The following is a 14,889-nucleotide window of genomic DNA, read 5'->3' as shown; positions in this document are numbered from 1 at the left end:
CCAGCCAAAACCAGACCACAAAAGTCATGAGGAAAGAAGGATTCGTTTGCATTGTTATTACGAAGGCTTCTAGCTTGTTTTTGCTTCATGATTGAATTTGTTTTTCTAGGAAGAATCTTTGCTGTTATGAGTCACTCTGGCTTAAAAGGAGGATTTTGCGTTCAGCTCCCTTTTGCCTTAAAAGGTGATGTTGCTTCTGGTATTTGTCAAGTTTAGGAAAAAAAACCCAAATCTAAAAATCATCAGGCAGCTCTCTCTTCTCAAGAAACAGTTGATATCTGTTTCCTTAGTTCTTTGTTTTAGAAAAAACAAAACAAAGCAATGTTTAGGGAATGCATTGCTGATTCTCCTTTGGGGCCTGCTTGATTTATGTGGCAGTGAAATGTCAGACAGCAACACTCCTGCATGTGACAGGGATATAGCCTGCTTTCTGTTGTGCTGCATTTCTAGACCATCTGGAAATTAGTGGCATTAAGTACCTGTAATAGCAAGATTTAAAAAAAAAAAAAAAAAGGCAAACACAAAAACCAACCAAACAACAACGACAAAAAAAACCAACCCCAACCTAGGAGTTACAGTATGGCAAATGAGGCACGGTTGATCTACAGACCAAATGTCTTTCAAGTGGGTAGATAAACTGCAGTCTTGGTTATCTGTGGTCAGTAAGGACATCATAGTCCTTTTATATGGGTTGGCTTTTTAACCCTAAGTAATTTACAGTGAGACTAATTGCATTGTGCTTAACTAAAATCTTTCTGCAGTTCCAAACTTAATGCTAAGGAGGTGTATACACTAGCAAAAATCTGGTGGCACAAAACAGTGGTGTAATTCATTATCCACTGTAACATTAAAGCTGCAATGGAAGAGGTAAGAGGTTGTTTTTTTTCAGAAAGGTTTGTCTACTGTACAGACCTTACTGTTGCTTTGGTAGGTAGATCTAAACTGTTGGTTGATTATGCATTTGAATGTTGCTATGCTATATAGTATAACTATAACCTTACTTTTCCCTGTGCAGCATCACTTACTACTCCTAGCAGAAGATTGTTTTCATTTGTGGTTATTTGCATAAACTGCTTCTAGCAGCTGAGCTTGGTTTGTTGGCAGTTGTCAGTCTCAGAAACTCAGATGATTAGAAATATTTATCAATTTTACTCTCCCTTGCTGTGACCTTTTCCCTGCATAGGAAACATAAGCTTGTGCTCTCTTTTGAATGCTTTCTGTGCATTGTTACCAGGGAGTAACAAAGCTTGTTTCTTGGGATGCTGGTGGACCATAAATTACAGGGTGCTGTTCTGTATGTACTCTTTACCTGGATTCTCCTCTGCATGCCCAGCATGCCTTAGTCTCTTGCCATTGCGTGTTCACTCTCACTTTATTAGTTTGTCTGTGGACTCAATGAAGAAAAATTGAAATTTTTCATCTTTTGTCTTGAAACATCTTTTGAATGTTGTTTTTTCATTTTGTATTGGAAATGTGCAAGAAGATATTTTCTCCAATAAGTCAATCTTTATTTGGTGACTTTAGTTTCGTTTTAGTAACAAACTTCATTGTGGTTGAAGAGTGTGTGGGGAAGTACAGAGGGGAGTGGAAGGGGATGGTAAAGCAGGGAGCTTTAATCCTGGATTGAAAAATCTGTTCCTGAAGTGACTCCTGATCACCACCTGCCTGTTTTACTCATGAATCTGTTGTTTTGTGTCTTGCAGTGGCATCCCTGAAGGGCCAGCTGTTATTGCTGTGGGAGATCAAAAGCTACTTCCAACTGCATCTTGTGTGTCATCTGCAAAACAACCAGTCACAGTGAGTTTCTCCTACACACGCTCTGTTTTTCCTGGTGAGGATATGTTAGCTGTAATCTGTGATAATAATCTTTTTCTCTATTTATACTTTGTGAGTTCGCTTACTACTGCAAAAAGATTTGATTTACCAATCCCAAGATACATAGCTTCTGTCCCCAAAAGCTCATGCTAGAAGCTCAGCAATACAAACATTCTTTTCTGGCCACCTGCACACCTTGTGGTGGGAGGACAATGGAAGACTATGCGCTTTGAGTGTGCGTTCTGGTTATTCATCTAATGGCCAAGATGAGAATTGGACAAAATATTTTGTTCCTGAGAACAGCTTCAGAAAGAAAAAATTATTTAAATAAAAAAAGGAATGAAAACTATTGCTTGGGCAAAGAAGATTAAACTTCCCTACTCATTCAGAGTTCCAGAAGCAAACACATAATACATCTGTGGCATCTAGTCATAGGCAGTGGCAGCTGAAAGGAGGAGGTGTCTCAGTGCTGGAGTATTCTTGAGTCTGTTCCTAGGTGTACTCTTAAAATGGGAAGCTGGAATTTTCTCGGCAGTGTAAGAGAGCTAGCTAATTCAGTGCTATTTGGATACCAAATGAAAACTCTTGAAAATCCTCATACCCTCAAACTTTTTTTCTACCTTAAAGAAATACAGTGAAGAAAACGCTTCCCTACTCCTACCAGCTATCTGTGAATGTCCATGTAACTTGCCTGTGATGCTTTTATAAATAATTCTCTTCTGCCAATAACTCAGTAAAACGCACTCAGGTGATTTTGATATTTCGCACTCTTTAAAACAATGGCATAACAATTGCTTGCAAAGCCATCGCTGATTTTCAGACAATTGTTTACCTATGTTGTGCTGTTTGGGAGAGCTGAATATTTCAGTCATGTGTCTCCTGTGTGGAATCCATCTGCAAGACTAGAGGGGCAGGAGCAAATCTATGCATGTGCAAGTCTTTGCTTTGAGGAAAACTTGAGGACTCAACAAAAAAAAAAAAAGGTAAATGCTTAAAGCAGCATAGGACGGTTGTACAATTAAATGGCATTGAATGTTGACATGGTGTACGTTTTGGGTTATGGGGTTGGGCAAAAGGGAAGTAATTGTGCTTAGGTAACCAATTCTCCTAAGAACTAATGGCAATAGCAGGTGGAAGCAACGCTTTAAAATTAAAACGCCCCAAAATCTCTGTTGAAAGGTTATAGGCAAGAGAATTGGACAAAATGTGTATTTCTAGCCTTTGTCAATATTATGGATGCATAAATTATATATGACTTGTAAAAATAAGAAAGGTTGCTTCTAGTGAGCTGTTGTGTTTTGCCTGGAAGGATAGAGCCAGCTTGTAGCCTGTGTAGAGAATAATACCTGTCAGAAACTGAATATTGAGTGAAAGTAATTGTTTTAATCAAAAGTAGTTAAAAGTGAGGCTGAGTCGAAGGGAAAAAAAACAACTGCTCAGCTGGAAGACTGCTTCCAGTGCTGCAGACATGCCCTGAGACGCATATTTTATGTATTAGGAATATTGATCAAGGCCACAGTTGTACCTTGCGTTACCACTGTTCTTCCTGATCAAGATTTCTTAACTCTTTGAATTCCACTTCTTTCTCTGTGACCAAGTACAAAGCATTTGGTACTGGTGTGATGGGGACCTCAGCATTGTATGAGATGGTTATCTTGGCCCTTCTTTCCTTCTGAATTAGTATTGTGCAGAAGTGACTGTTTTAATCACAAAAACCCTAAAAAGCCATGGGGAGCTTAGTCTCTGTACTCTCCTCTGAGGTCCTCTAGTAAAGCTGCAAGTGAGCTTTACCTCTGCTGAAGGTAGCATGATCTTGTCACAGAGGTTGCCTGTGATTTCCCTCTACACACCCTCTTCCCCAGTTAATCACTTAGATCTTTGATCCTGCATGCAGACATTTTCCCTGATATATGGCTCTTACTGTGGGCCATGAATTTTGGCTGGGTAAAATGCAGGAGGGGGGAAAGTTTTAAGTGATATCTGTCCTGTGTCAGCTGACGGAGAACGCTGCTCAGAGGAGAAGCTTCTTGGTGTATGGACAGATATTTGGCTGAATCTCCTGGCTGTGGCAAAGACATGCCAGTTTATATCAATTAGCATTCCTGACAAATCATCTGTAGCAATTGTGGATGTTTTCTTAAGAGTAATTTTAAAGGGGTGTCACTGGGAACAGTGACTGTATGCACAATCTGAGATACACTGAGCTGAGTACTGTAAGGAAGCCCTAGACTTTGTGTTTCTACAAAGATACAGCCTAGGCTGCTTTTTGAGTTTTTTTGCTTTCAGATCAAAAGCAGAATTGCTTCCACACACTTAAGCCTGCTTTCTATTTCTCTTGAGTCAATGTCCTTTTGCTTCTGATTCTTTACAGTGCCCTGGGAAAGCTGAATCCCAGTTGAACCCATGGAAGCCACCTGCACTTGCATCTGTTAAAACTAGCTGGCAGCAAAGGCTGAGGTTGCAGATGAGTGATGTCAAAGGCCTTTTCTGTGCTATAACGTTTGGCTACTGCACCCTTGAGAAGGCAGGAATCTGCAGTTGTACCTGCTTGAGCAAGGCTCCCTGGGGAGCAAGTCAGCCATGGTGTGATGCTGGATGCATAGTAGATGCTCCACGAGCAGCCCTGCTGATGCAGTTTCTTCTAACCTTGACCACACCACCATTGACTTTTTGGTCTGACTTGCTTGTTGTTTTGTTTAGTCACCAGACTTTGAGTATGCTGCACAAGTGTATGCTGGGTGGTATGCCTGTTGAAAGGAGAATGATCTGGTAAATAACTTAGAGCTCTTGCAAGTCCCGTTTTAGCTCCCTGGTCTGCTTGCAGATTCCCTCTGAGAATTCAGTAGCATGACTGTGTCAGTTTCGTTTCTCTTAAAGGGCACTTTACACCCTGGATGGGAACTGAGGGTAAACACAGAGGCAGCGGATGCTCCAGTATAGTGGTTGAAGTAGTAACCTAAGTATTAACCAGGATATCTTTCTCTAATATTTCTGCACAGCTTAAATAGTATCCTTGAAGTCTTTTTAGCAGTCAGAATGAGATGATGAGCACTGTGTATGGATGGGAAATGCAGGGTTGTATATCATACTGGTGATACTGAGGTGTAAGCATGAGATCCCAGCATCCACTGTTCCACTCTGATCACTGAGTGCACCTCACCTCTCCGAGTGAAAGTGCTCGCTTGGACCTGGAACACCAGAGGTTGCAAATAGTTTGGGTTCACGTTTCTCACCCGGGGTTCCAGTAGAAGATGCTGTTTTGTTCCTCATGTGTCTTTGCCTTCTGTAGTCACATCTGCTTAACTCAGCTGGTCGCCTTGTTGTATGTTGGCTTTAAGCATTTACTTTAGGGTTGCAGGAATGTCTTTTACCTTGCTTTCCAAATGTCACTGGGCAGTTCTTTTCAGAGCCTGGCTATTTCATGGCTGCACAGCCTACCTCAAAATAGTTGCTGTCCCTGGTGTGTCAATGAATAGGACCTTGATAGGATTGACAGCTATAAAACATTCCCTCTGAACTCTGAGATGAAAGTGAGGCATTTCCTTTCTCCTTCCAGAGGGCACATCTGTGGTAAGAGGAGGGAGGTGGTTTTCTTTTTTAAAATGTAACTTGTATCGGGTATCTCAGCAGTGTCTATAGGATTCCACGGCAGCATGCTGTGATGCCTCATGCTATGGGAAACTGGGAGTATGGGAATGAAAGGCAACTCTGCCAAAAGGCTTCTGTCTGCACTGATAGTACGTGTGACTCTTACAGCATTACCTGAATCTCACTGGTGATACAGTGGAAAAGGAATATGGTAAAATTAAGTTAGGGTTCAAATATTCAGATTGCAAGGATAGTCCATGGGTTTTGATCTGCTTGCTTGCTAATAGTGTAGCAGAGGGAACAGAATAGATTAAAGAAGTATGTTTGGCTCTGCACGACAAATATATAAGCCAACCTTGCTTTGGCTCCCAGCCCAGGGTGAAAAGGATGGCTGATCACCCTGCTCTTTCAGTGTTGACAGCTATTGCTGTCAGGGACAGATGTGACTTGAGTCTAAGATAGGGATAACAGTGCAAGAGCTTTTTTTTTTTTTTAGTGGGAAGGTAGATTTTAGGAGATAATGCAATTTGTCTGTTCCACAGTAAAAGGGAACAGCAGAAATGTTTTTGTGTTTTCTTGGTGCTTTTTTCTTATTTTTTTTTTTAATATTGGTTCCCAGGATGCAAGGGTATTGCTCAAATATTCTAGCAGTTAACAATCTTGAATTATATCTTTGGTTCATCCAGTCTCATAACCTGTTTCTCCTCATGCTAAAGCCAGTTACCTTACGTGCAAGGAAGCGAGCAGTTCTGGGATACCACTGGCTCTGCAGAAATAAGTCTATGTGTTTGATCCTTATGAAAATGTTTTGAAGAACTGAACAAGAAAGCAGTATAGGAATTTGGTGGGCAGATTAATTGCATTCCTGTTTCAGGCTGTTTATTCATAACCTTAACTTGTTTAAGGCAAAAAGGAGGCTATTTTTAGCTTGCTTTTTTCCCCTCCCTATTAACCCAAACAAATTTACCTCTTGGAGGAGAGGGTGGAGTTGGGAGGAAGGAAGGGTGGAATTGAAACTGCTTCATTGAATCAGTTTCAAGGTCATCAACACACAATTTAGTTTTCATGTTACAGTTCTGAGCACACACAAGTCTCTTGACACTTTCCAAAGAGGAGAGGCTTTGTGTACAGAGAGGGAGAGTGAGAGTCTGTGACAATGATGCGTTTATGGAAAGCTTATGACTTTTGCTTGCTGAATGTTTTTTTTTTATAGCTACTTCTGTTAGGGTTAGTCTGTTATTTCTAAGGAATGATGTGGCTTGGTGATAGTTTGTTCTCACAGCTTCCAACTCCCGGTAAATGCCTTGTATTGCAAGGTGAAGGGAAGGATTCTGGTATAAGCAGGAAGGTCATTTAGATGTTGCGAAGCCAGTAATGATAGATATTCTCCCTGATATCCCTGTGTATATCTGGTAAGAGGTGGAACCTGACCTAAAGAGATGAGACTAAGGGTAGGAGGTGAACTGTCAGAAGGATAACCAAGCTCTCCTGAGTCCTAATATATATGTTTTGATGGTTTTATGGTAAGTTGCTTCTGAAGTGGAGAGAGGAAGAGCAACTCTAACAGCTTCCTTACTAGGTGGATGTGACTTTGGTTTTAACTTTCATATGGTTACTGACCCCGGTGTGCTGCAGAAAGGGTTGCTGAATCCAGGTCCCATGTATCTAGTCTGTAGAAAGAAGGATACATACTTTGAGACTGACAACCCAGCAGCTGGTGCTGCCTGGCCACTGCAGACCACTGCTGCTTTTTCTATTTCTCTGATTCTCTTGGGCTTTAATGTTGGTTCTTAAGTTCCTGTTAGTTTCCCCTCCCTCTATTGATAAGAGCTAAAGAATACATCTGTGAAGTCTGCCTCTGGTGGTGAAGGAGTGTAGAACTGCTCGTGCTGTCCTGTCTGACTGCACAGACTACTCAAGGTTGGATCCTAAATTATCTCTTCTTGCCATGTGTTGCTCCTGCTGTGTGTTCTGAGCTGTTGGAGAACTGATGAAAAACAGAGGTTACATTTGTGTCTAAAGAAAATACAAACTTTTCTGTTCTAGAAATAAACAGCAAAAAACCCCACCCCAAGTAAATCCTTCTCTTCCAGTAATAACTGGTTACCAAGTTATTGAACTCTGTGTATGAACTCAGAGCTGGAAAGGACAATCTGACTTTCCAAGCCTCAGTCCCAGGGAAGACTCCCCACTGCTGAGGGATCAATATGGGGGAGGACCCCTTTCTGTGGACTCTCAGGTTCTCTTTTTATCTGCTTACTTCTCCCCCTGGGAGGCTGCTCCAGATCACAACTGCTCCATACTCAGATTTTTCTGACCTCTAGCCTGGACGAAGTTGGTTTATCTAATTTTTGCACCAAGATAATTCTATGGTTTGAACGGCTCTTCTTGTTTCTTACTGCTCCCCTCCTCAAGTGTATTTGCAGGCAGTGATCCTGTCCCTTATCAAGCTGTGTTTTGCCAGCTTAAACAAGCCAGGCTTTCCTGAGATAGGCCTCTTATCCTTACCAGCACTTCTGTGCTTGATTCAGTTACTAATCTTTGAGTTTTGGTGTGACCAGAACTGATCACAGTCTGGGAAAGGGCTGCTTTCATTAACACTAATTTCAGCATCTAACCATTAACTATGGCTCAAGCTAGATCATATATTTGAGAAGGATCCTCTGGTCTTGCTTTGAAGATATCAAGTAATGGTGACTTTTTCTGCCCTAGAGGAGTTCTGTCAATTGTTGGTTACTTTGATGTTTAAATAGGTAGCTTAATTTCAATAGGCTACCTTTAGCCACCGCATCTTGAAATGACTTTCTTTGATAGTTTATGAAGGCTTTTATTATGAGAAATCTGTTTTTTCTTAAAAGTGCTCTTATACTTGTAGACTGTGTAAAGCAATTAGTAAATCACAAGAGTCTGAATTTCAGAAACTGGACACTTCTTCTCCAAGAAAAGGTCCCTTTTAAGGTATGTTTGAGTATGCAAAAATGGCTCACTATCAGCTTACATCTCCAGATGACACTGAGCACTGCACCCAGCAAGAGTATATGCAAAGAATGAAAATAAAGTCCATTATTTATGACCTTCTCTCTCAGCTTCCCTGGCTTGTGTGAGGAAAGTGGAACTACTTGGAAACACTTTGCCTCCCCCTGGATTTCTGGCTTCTTTGAAGGTTGTCTTGATCTTTGTGAATAATCTTTGGCTTTTACATTTGATTTCATGCCAGCGAACTAAATCTTTCCATAATGCGTGTTCCTTCAGGCTTTGTATATCACGAAGATTTGAGGGATTTCTCCCACTGTTTGGTGTAGTGCCATTTTCCTTCTACTGGCACTGAAGAATAGCAGGATGTAGTTGTGAGCAAGGCACATCCTGCCGTGTGCTAAGTCAGGGTTTGTTACCTGGCTGTGCTGCAAACGCTCTGCCTATTCGTAAGTGAACTGCACAATCTCTTCCTGTATCTGTCCTTAAACTGGGGACAATGACACTTTGCGTGGCCCAGCTGAGGTCTTGTGCTCTACTAAACCCTTCCGATGACACACTCTCTGACTACTTAGCCATTGTGCTTAACGTGATGGTAGCACAGGGCTGCTAGTGAATATCAGGTCATGGTCCCCAAAACCCACCTGAAAACCCACCTAGCTGAGCTTAACACTCACTGTCAGGAGTGCACATGATAGGGTGCTATTCAGGCTGGTTGTGGTTTTCTTTTTCGTCACTTGTGCTTTTGCAATCTCTGGGTTTTGTTCCACACTGTCTCTGTCTCTTGTAATATACTCTAATTCATTGGCTTCTAACCTTTTGGAACAATGTATTGTTGGCAATCGTGAAGTTTCTGGCAGACTGAGCTCCTCGTTTATCATACATCAGTGTTCTCATATTCAGGATGCACTTTATTTCGCCTATTGGAGAGGCTACAAACATTTATCATGGCCCTGTGAACTGCTGCTGAGGAACCATTGTGTTACTCCTAGCATAAGGACTGTTTTTTCTTCTGCTTCACAGTGCCTTACACTAAAGCCTTGATTGAGGTGTAGTAATACAAATACATTCGTCCTAACATCAGTTGAATAAATGCCTCATACCTCTCTTAAAACAAAACAAAACAAAAACAAAATCAAAACCAACCAACACCCAAATACCAATGCATATAAGCTGCCTTCTGGATTTTAACTGAAATATTACCATGAGAAAATGAATTGCTCTTGCCTTCCTCTTCTCTTGGAGTTTTATTCCAGACCTAAATGATCTTGGCAAAATACTTTGAGGCATTTAACTTCCATGATCATAATTTTATTTATAATAATTAATAAATTCTTTCACAATGACAAGCTTTTGCCTTTAGAAAATGCCTGTGAGCCCCTCCTGCTAGATTACACTGCTAGTATATGTATATAATTTATCAGACATGTATGTTATGAAAGCACGTGCGTTCAGTCTTTAAGATGGCAGCCATCCTTATGCTCTGGGCATTCTTTACATCATTTAAAGTATATCATAATCATACTCACTGTACATCCCATTGTACTGGAATAATTTTTCACATGTGCAGTTATAGCACCTTCTACCTTCTGCTTTCAAGTTGTTTGGGGGAAGAAAGTGCTCTTCTGCTTTTAAAAGTATTTTCCTGCCCTGTCACAGGTAGTGTTAGTTCATTGTGCAGTTCTCTTCTAGTCACTTGCTATAGCCCTTTAAAAGTTCAATTACATAATTTACATAAATTTAGCAAGGGAAAGATGAAGATCTCTGTACCAGTCTATTTTTTTTTTTTTTTTAATTCTCTGTGGAAGCTAGGAAAAATTCAGTATTCTGGAAAGTAATTAGCATTTGAAATGGAGGTTAAGATTGGACGTTTTTTTGCGTGTGCTGGAGGAGATGTTTCTGGAGTCCCCTTGCCTTTCATTGGTAGGAGTAATCTCTCAGTTTTAGTAAATGACTGCTTCTGAGTCCTGAAGCAGCTTCCCCATAGCTATTTGTCCTTGCCAAAGGAGAAGGTCAGTGTCTTGTTTACTTTGAATTGAGAGGTTAGCCCAGCCCTCTGCATTTAATCTGGAATGTGGGCAAGCAAACAGCCGCTGCTTTGGAATTTGGTCTGAATAAGGCTGATTTTATTTGTTTGTACCTCAGCAGTGTTCACGAGCCCCAACTGGCAACTTATGCTATGTAAGCACTGTACAACTGCAGGACAAGAAAATGGCCCCTAAACAGAGAGGTTTCAGCCCATGTGGAATAAATGGCCATTGCATTAGTAAATGCTCCTGCCTGAACAGAGGCTTCATCCTAGCTGTGCCCAACCCTTCCAGATGGAGTGAACACACAGTTTATACTACAGGCTGGTGAGAGCTGTACTTCTTGCATACACAGTACAGTTTGGTCTATAGTAGTTGTCTAATGTTTTCCAGATATGAACATGCACACCGGATGCATCTCTTCCTGAGTAGTATGTGGAGAAAGATGGTTACCAGCAGTGGGCTGCTGGCATCCTGGTGAAGGTGACCTGGTCCTGCTTGTACTTTTCCCAGAGAACCCCTTGTAAGTGAACAGGGAGAGGAGCTGTGGGGTGTGTGGATTGTTCTTTCAACCTGCTCCCAGCCACCTGTGTTACGGGACAAAACAGCACCTGGCAGGAGAGGGATAAGGGAACAACTTAGAGTTCCCCTTCTATCAGGGACTGGTCAGTTAGGGCTATATGAGCTTTTCTGCCAGGCCATGGATTTGGACACTTGCAGTCTACATCATTAAGTTCTATTTTAGGACTCATTTGGCTTGTTCACCAATAAAAATAAATGTTGTTTTCACAGAAATCTGGGGTTTATCATCTTCTCCTCTGCTACTGGCAGCTGCATTTAAACCCAAGATAAGAGCTGAGGGATAGCTCTGTTGATATGAATCTAAGGGAGAATTATTTTGTAAAAGCAAAACTGTCAGTCTTGTGAATTTTCCTCCGATAGCTCTGTTCATGCTCTTGAGCTTCAGTGAAGTCCTGTTTGTATCAATCTGCAGGCTCAGGAATGCAGTGTTGCTTCCACTTGCATTTAAAAGGCTATCTCTGCAAGTACAAGGGCTGTATCTTGATTCATTTTGATTGGTAATATAAATTGTATAGAAACTTGGGACTTGTATTTGCATTCTCCAGAGTAGGATTTCCAGTCATCATAGTGAGAAGAAAGTGGATTCATTTTTGCAAACCCCGTATCTGTACTTGAGTCTCAAGTGGAGTGCGGCAGTCATTTTGATGCTCGGTGAAGTGAGTCCACCATTAACTTCAGATGCCTACTAACCAGGTGTCTGCATCTGAATGAGTTACGTGGACTCTCCTTCCAGTCATGAAGGAGAAAGAGATATTTTAGGACACAGTTCATCTGACCCTGTTTTAGACAACTGCTTGAGAAACAGATGAATCCTGCCCTGCAGGTGCCTGTTTCTGTCCATTGACTCTAGTTGCAGTCTGGGTAACTAGCACAGACATTGATGTCAACATTTGCTCAAATGAATCCCATATGAAATATTTTCAGTTTTAAATTTAACTGATTAGCCATTTTTTTACTTTAGTAAAGCATACTCTCCAACCAGCAAACTTGTCCTGGTATCCAGGGAGCCGGTTGTGTGCTATAACTTTTTCTACTTTTATTCTCCAGCTCTTTATCTAGAGAATGAAAATTATTCCATCATGACAGGCACACTGGCCTTCAGAAAGCTACTTTTATCTACACAAATACTTTCTGCGGTATTTTTCCACTAGTGTTGGCCTTTTGCTTATCCATCTTAGAGCTAGATTAACTTCAGAAAGGCAGAAGTGCCTTGTATGGAACTCTAAGGCACATTTATTTCTTTGACCAGTAAATCAGTATTATACTTTCCTGGGGACTGGAAAAGAGGGTATTATTATGGAGTTATACTTCTAAGTCCACTTTCCTGAATGCTGAATTTCCAAGGAAAAGATATAAATCTCCTTTGTGAAGGAGAAGAAGCTATATGAAACAGACTTCAGGGGCCTTATTCTCTTTGTGTTTATGCTTGCTCGCCTCTCTTTTCTACTTTCCTCCCTTTCCTCAGGTGCTACGGTATATTACTTAATCTCCTTTGAGGTAAGTATAGCTTCTTTGTCACTGTATGGAACACATTGGTATTCAGAAGAGCTCTTTCCCGTGTCAGAGCCAATATTTTCTTTCTTTGTAACACTAACCTTCTTGGAACTCTCTAGCTAATATTTTTCTTTTCTTCTGTCTTTTATTGACTGTGTTACATTGGGTATTGCTTCCCTCCCCAGTAATTTTTTCGTTTTTATTCATGACTAATACATCCATTTTATGAAGCCATGAAACCTATTTACAAAGGAAAGCGAAGCTGGTTGCAGGGGCCTGATGGAAGTGACAATAGGAAGCACATGCTCTTGAGTCATGTTTGCTGTATAGGTGAGATCTAGCATGCAGCAAAGAGGCACAAATTATGTGGTTTTCCAGGATCCTTCTGGCTGTGTTCAGATGTTCTTTTCCACAGTCTGTCTGGGAAGGGTTGTGATGAGGCTAGCTGGAAAGGCTTTAGTTGAGCAGAGAGGGTGACAAACTGTGGTCCTGTTATCCCTGTTGGTGCTAGAGGAGTGGAAATCCCAGGTGCTTTGTGACCTCTGTGTCTCTCTTCCCCCACCACTCCTTGGCTGCTTGCTCTGCAACTATTTCAAGAAGAAACTTTATTCCTGCAATGCCAGTACAAAAGATAGCGCATGGATTCTGCCCCTCCCCTCTCCCCCCCCCTTTTTTTTTTTTCTTCCCTCTATGTTCTGCAGTTATTTTAGGAGACACTGTTGGAGTTCCAGTAACTGAATCTAGTTTTCATGTTACTTTTCTCCCTTTCCCTCCCCCCATCACCTTAGTCATGTAGTCTTCATGCAATCTTATTGTATGCATGTTTACATACTTAGGCGAATCAGGAGCTCCTGGAACAACAGAAGCCAATGGGGAGACACTGTTAATACACAGCACAGGAATACTGGAGAGCAGTGCAAAGTAATTACAGCTCCAGCCAAGTCAGCCTCAACAAAGACACGGCTGAAGTGCCTCTATGCAAATGCATATAGCATGGGGAACAAACAGGAGGAGCTAGAGATGAGTGCACGCCTCCAAGGCCATGATCTCATTGGCATTGTAGAAACATGGTGGGATGAATCCTACGACTGGAGTGTTGGCATGGAAGGCTACAGGCTCTTCAGGAGAGACAGGCAAGGGAAACGAGGAGGCGGTGTTGCCTTATATGTCAACAGCCAACTGGAATGCATGGAGCTCAGCCTAGAGATGGATGAAGAGCCAACTGAGAGCCTATGGGTCAGGATTAAAGGGAAATCAGGAGCAGGGGACATTACAGTGGGGGTCTGCTACAGGCCACCAGACCAAGAAGACCGAGCGGATGAAGCCCTCTATAGACAGATAGGGGCGGCATCACGTTCACAGACCCTGGTCCTCATGGGCGACTTCAACCACCCCGACATCTGTTGGAAGGGTAACACAGCAGGGCATAGGCAATCCAGCAGGTTCTTGGATTGTATTGACGGCAACTTCCTTCTCCAAGTGGTTGAGGAGCCAACGAGGAGAGGAGCTATGCTGGGCCTTGTCCTTAACAACAAGGAGAGGCTGGTAGGCAGAGTTTGAGATCCTTGAGAAAGCAAGCTGGACTTTAGGAGAGCAGGCTTTGGCTTCTTGAAGAATCTGCTCGATATGGTGCCATGGGATGAAGTGCTGGAGGGAAGAAGGGCCCAAGAAAGCTGGTTAATATTGAAGGATCACCTCCTCTAAGCTCAGGAGTGATGCATCCCTACAAAGAAGGCAGCAGGCAGAAAAGCCAAGAGGCCTGCATGGATGAACAAGGAGCTCCTGGACATGATCAAAGGTAAAAAGGAGGCCTATAGGGAGTGGAAACAGGGGCGGGTAGCCTGGGAGGAATATAGAGAAATCGTTCAAGCAGCCAGAGATCAGGTTAGACAAGCTAAAGCTCAGCTAGAACTAAATCTGTCCAGAGACATTAAGACAAACAAAAAATCCTTCTGTAAGTATGTCAGTGAGAAAAGAAAGGCTAGAGAAGATATGGGCCCTCTCCAGAAGGAAACAGAAGAACTGGTTACCCGGGACAGAGACAGAGCAGAGGTACTCAATGACTTTTTTGCCTCAGTCTTCACTGACAAGGACTGCAGCCACACTGCCCATGATGCAGAATGCAAATTGGAGGATTGGGAAAATGAAGAACAGCCCACTGTAGGTGAAGATCAAGTACAAGACCACCTGAGGAACCTGAAAGTGCACAAGTCCCTGGGACCTGATGAGATACATACGCGGGTCCTGAGGGAACTGGCAGATGAAGTCGCTAAGCCACTAGCCATCACATTTGAGAAGTCATGGCAGTCTGGTGAGGTTCCTGCCGACTGGAAAAGGGGAAACATAACCCCTATTTTCCAAAAGGGAAAAGAGGAAGACGCGGGGAACTACAGGCCAGTCAGCCTCACCT

Source organism: Charadrius vociferus, unplaced genomic scaffold (genome assembly GCF_000708025.1).
Source record: "Charadrius vociferus isolate BGI_N301 unplaced genomic scaffold, ASM70802v2 scaffold467, whole genome shotgun sequence".
In the NCBI taxonomy this organism is placed as follows: Eukaryota; Metazoa; Chordata; class Aves; order Charadriiformes; family Charadriidae; genus Charadrius; species Charadrius vociferus.
Note: the sequence above shows the minus strand (reverse complement) of the source record.